Genomic DNA, 5,395 nt, shown 5'->3' with positions numbered 1-5,395 from the left:
AGAAAATGCTAAAGATAAAAACATAAACTTGGCTCAAGACAGACACGAACGAAATTTTGATTAAATCCCACGTTCCTAGCGAGGTCACTAAAGTTCCGATATTTCAAATAGTTCCGTACCCAGATGAACACAACTATATTCTAACCGAGCAAATGTTCGATAAGTTTTATGTATTCAATAACGAAGTATTTCATAAAGATACAGATAAATTAATATTCGAAAAATGTATTGTTGGACTTATTAAACAACAGCAAACTCAATGCAAATACATTAAAACCCAAAGAAATTTCCAAATAAAGTATATAGAACCAAATATACTTTTAACATGGAATATTCCTGAAACAGTTGTCAACCAAGATTGTACAAACAACAAAATATTAATATCAGGAAACAACATCATTAAAATTAAAAATTGTACCATGCAAATAGATGAATTCCTAATTTCTAATAATGTAGCAGATTTTACACAAACGATTTATATCACCAACAATGTTACACGCTTAGAACCAATAAATCACTTAGAAACAAAAGAAATGATAAAATTGCATGTAAAACACTACAACTTTTTCCAAATTATATGCATTACAACTTTTGTCATCATGATAATTAGTTTGATTCTGTATTTAGTATATAAGTTTAAAAATATACCTAAGAAAATTATTGTCAAATATTGTAAACAAAAAGAAGAACATCCGCACCTTGAAACTTTGTCCTTGCCGAGGAAAATATCCAACCAGAAAACAATGTTATGATATATCCAAATTTAACGACCTGAGGACAGGCCAAATTCAATGATTGGGGGAGTGACATATCCATAAGTCCCTAAGACTTAAGCACATGCCTACACACTAATACACATACAACATGTACACCCAAACACGCCCACACACCCAACACAACTCTGGATGTACACAACAGATACCAGATACCTGATAAGTCACCCACTGGTAGACTAAACATCCTTTGTCTAATTTAAACAATCTATGCTTAAGCCCTCGCATCATCGTTGCGTTCCCACGTTCAAAGCTCGGACTCGCAATCCCGAAAAACAGAAGTATTAGATTTCAATAAACAAAATTATAAGAATCTAAGAGCACTTGTATCCAAGAGCGAATGCACTTGAATCCAAGAGAAATGCGAAGACTATTAAAGTCAGCAACTCCAAAGCTTTCTCTCTTCATGTGATCAGAACCCTAAAGTCTAAAGTCCATATTAGAAAAGCTCGAAACCGAGGCTTGAACGTCAATGAAATCAGAGTAATTATCAGAGTTCAGTTTGAGGCCTAATTATAATCGGTCGGTGTTCTTCTCAACTAAAAATATTGTAATCATTCAGTAAAATAAAATTATATTTTTATATTGCGTTTATTTAATTGTATATATACACTGGTAGGCACAATTATTTTGACAAGATGTTCTTTCGTGTTCCTCAGTACTCTTTTATCAGCAGCGTTCAAAGAGTGCGCAAAAGTTCATAAATAGCATATTAATAATAGCATATAAAAAAAGTAGCAAGAATTTTAGTTCAAGCTCAAGATCAAAGAGTACTGAGAAACACGAAAGAACATTTTGTCAAAATAATTGTGCCTACCAGTGTATGTCGGAAAAGGAAATGTTATTTTGAAATGAGCGCCTTATCGATGGTTAACTTGCTTACGATACTAATCGATAGGACGGTTTGTATTTGGTTGTGAGATCTTGACATACAAAAAGATCGAGTGTGGCCCTGGTTTAGCGTGGTGGTTCTTCTCTAAGGAAAAAGTTAAGAAGAAACACACAAGCAGCGGAAGAACAATTGGAAAAGCTATCAAAGGACTCGCTACACAATCATAGAAAAACGTCATCAGAAGTGGGATTGTACTTTCGTCTACTAACCATGGAAGACCAACTGCGCATCTTGATGGAGCACCAAAGCCAGAGTTTCCTGGAATTGGCAAAAACTCTGCAAGCGTCGGTACGAGAACAGGCACAAACTTGCGTCGTCACATTGCCGAAATTTAACGCCGACATTCCTGGCGCCGACGCTACTCAATGGTGTGCTACGGTTGACATTATTTTGGTTGAAAAACCGCTGGAAGGCAGTGCTCTAATATTGGCCTTAACAAAATCGTTGGAAGGAAGCGCGTCCCAATGGCTTTCTGAAGTGTGCTATGCAGGCGTGACTTGGCCGGAATTTAAACAGTTATTTCAACAACGCTATGCAAATACTGAAACGCCAGCCGCCATGTTTTTGCAGTTATTAAACAGTCGCCCCGGCAACAGTGAATGCCTTGCGATATACGCTAGTCGCATGGTGACTTCGCTTTTTAACAAGTGGAACGGCTTGGATGCTGAGAGGATTGCGGTGTCCGTGGTTTTGGGACATTTGGCCAACTGTGACCGCCGAGTGCAAAGAATTGCATACACTGCCGAGATCAAAAATAGACGTGACCTGCAGGCTGAAGTGCCATCTTTGCGGCAAGATGGGGCACAAAATGATTGATTGCCGAAACAAGAAGCAGAGCGCCGGCATGTCGAGACAGGATCAACGAGGAAGCCAACCATTTCAGCAGCATTTTAAAGGCAATATAACTTGCTATCGTTGCCAGGAGCAAGGTCATATAGCCTCACAATGCCCTAAAAATATGACAGGCGGTGGAGCTGGATTGCGGAACGAAAAGAGAGCTGAGCTGTGCGTGGTGGATGAACCGAAGACAAGTATGCAATCCAATCTTTTTTGATTCTGGAGCAGAGTGCTCTTTAGTTAAAGAGAGTTAGCGGTAAAAAAGTAAATAACGTAGTAAGCTTGAAAGGTATCGGAAATGCAAATGTTTGTAGTACAATGCTGATTGATAACAATATTCTTATTAATGGAAATAGTTTAAGTGTAACATTTCATGTTGTACCCGATGACTGTATGTCAAATAATATTGTACTGGGACGAGAAGTGTTGGCTCAGGGATATGCTGCAGTAGTATCTTGTAAAGGGGTTGAAATAATTAAGGATGAAACAATGTAGTGTAAGAGCGCCGTTGAAGAAGAGAAACATTTACTGGGTATCCTTGTTGGCGATTCGATTCCAAAATGTTCACCCTTTTCAGGCTTGTCGACCATTAACCATCAGCTGAGCGGGACCCATTGATTCCTAGCTCTAGCGGGAGATGTGGGGGGGTTTTTTTTTGCTGTGGATAATGATTGCTACACCAAAAGGTTTTATTATAGAGTCCCTCCTGAATTTAAACAATGAGACAATCCTCATATGAACGAACAGCGAAAAAAAAAAACAAACAACTCCACTGTCTCAGTTTCTTCTTTTAGAAAATGAACAGCAATCGAAACTTAATTAAACTAGAATGTGAGAGAAGGAAGCACGAATTTGGATGTAAGCCTGGCGGGGTGGTTTTAGATGTTAATTTCCACTCCCACTATCATTACCCTCCCAACCATAGTCTTCAGTGTAACCTTTTTTTTAGAAGACCCCAAATGTAATTAAATATGCATCATCTAATTATGCTCCCCTGCCATGAATAAGAACTTAGAGTTTCATCTTTACAACAATTTTAATTTTCAATAAACAATTTCTTCTTTCTTGTTGAGTGCATTTCTTGCAGTGTACATATTTCTAACTAATTAGCCTTACTAGTTTTAATCTTATAATTCCATACTCTTAATTCCCTAAGTCTGATTCCGTATTTTTCTAAGTTTTGCTCCTTATTTTACATTATTTATCTTTATTTATTTTTCGCAAAAATCTCTATTCATTTTTATTTTTTTTATTGATTTATTTTTTGTTTTATTTTTATAGTGCCAAGCTTTTCTTTTTCTGGTTTGTTACCAACAAAAGAACATTGAAGTGGTGTGGGTTTTTTTTTTTTTTATGTGGTAATTGTTAAGTATTTATTAATCCGAAACAACTATTAAGTGTTTTTCTTTTTTTCTATGGAGTTTATTTATTTAATCGCATCGTTGAAAGAAAAAGCTATCTATTGCTAAAAGGGAGAAAATATGTAGGTGCCAATCATGTCAATATTAATTTCTTTCAGTGTAGTCGTCAATGTTTACGTTACATTATAGTGCTTTAAATTACCATGTTAGAATTTGGATAAGAATCAAAAGAGTAATCTACAAAATAGACAAATTAATCGGCGCGAGCGGTTGATAAGCCTTAACTCAGGTAGCCAGGCTCTACACTGAACTACATAATTGCAATTTAGTAACTTGAAGTTTTAGTTTTGTTTTGGTTATATATATAATATTTTATTTTTTTAATTTTACTCACCCACTGTTGGTTCTCGAAGAAGGCCTTCTTGTCGATGCGGTGTTGGGGGTTATTAGTAAGAAAACTTCAAACTATAAATGCACTATTTAGTTTTTTTCATAAGTGATAATTAAAATATAGGATTATTTATTTCAATTTTTTTTTATGCATTTTTTTCATTTCATTTTTTGTTTATATTGTCATGATGAATTATTTTTTATTTTTGATTTGAAGTATTTTATTTTTGGCATTGGCAACGAAACTTTGTTTTTCTTTCAGTGTACGATTTTACATTGGGTTGGCCAGCTTGTATTTCTTTTTTTCTCTTATTTTACTTATCACCTGCACACACTCACATCACTATCAAATGCTTTTGTTTTATGTAATATGTACAATGTAATATGTTTAACTTCAATTAATTTTTGGGTTTTTAGGCACTGAAGGTATTTTAATCTGTTTTTGTTTTACACTAGTTTTGTAAGGGTTTTTATTTCTATGTAGGTTTTCTGTAGATTTTTTCCTGCGACCTCCGAAGAATTTGTCTCCCAGCAGAGGTAGCTGACTCCAGCCGAACTTTTGGGTCGGCGTGGAAGAGTTTAAAATTCAGCTTCGTTTCCTCGGGTAACTGCGGGAATATAACTCATTCATTTCGGGCAATTTTTTCCCAGAATTACTTGGATATTTACCCAGTGATTTTCTTCTTTAGTGGAATCGATCGACCTGGCGATTTCTCGCTGTGTAGTCGACGATAAAAATAACACGCGTGACCTAAACGTGCACAACTGTTATTATAATTTGGTAATTTTTTTTGAAATTTTCATTGAAATATTTACCTTGCCGACACGGCAATCCACGGGCATTTATTAATTGCCTTTTCTTTGTGGCCTTTTAATCTTGATGCCGAAATAAACGCTGGATTAAAGTTGGGAGCACATGTGATTGTACTCTCCAGTTCTTTTTTTTTTTGATTTGCCTTTTTGCTAGGTCTTATCTCTGCTGGGACTGAACTTATCAGCTTGACAATCGTCGTAAGAAAAGATCGAAGCTAGATGCTGGGGATCCGAAGAACCCTTCTCCGAATCAATATTCACCAGCTGGTCAATTGCCATTTAGATGACGTTGCCAGATAAGGTTCCGATAATTATTATCGCTACTAACT

The sequence above is a fragment of the Drosophila yakuba genome, chromosome 2L (assembly GCF_016746365.2).
Source record: "Drosophila yakuba strain Tai18E2 chromosome 2L, Prin_Dyak_Tai18E2_2.1, whole genome shotgun sequence".
In the NCBI taxonomy this organism is placed as follows: domain Eukaryota; kingdom Metazoa; phylum Arthropoda; class Insecta; order Diptera; family Drosophilidae; genus Drosophila; species Drosophila yakuba.
The sequence above is the reverse complement of the archived record's forward strand: the minus strand, read 5'-3'. Positions refer to the sequence as shown.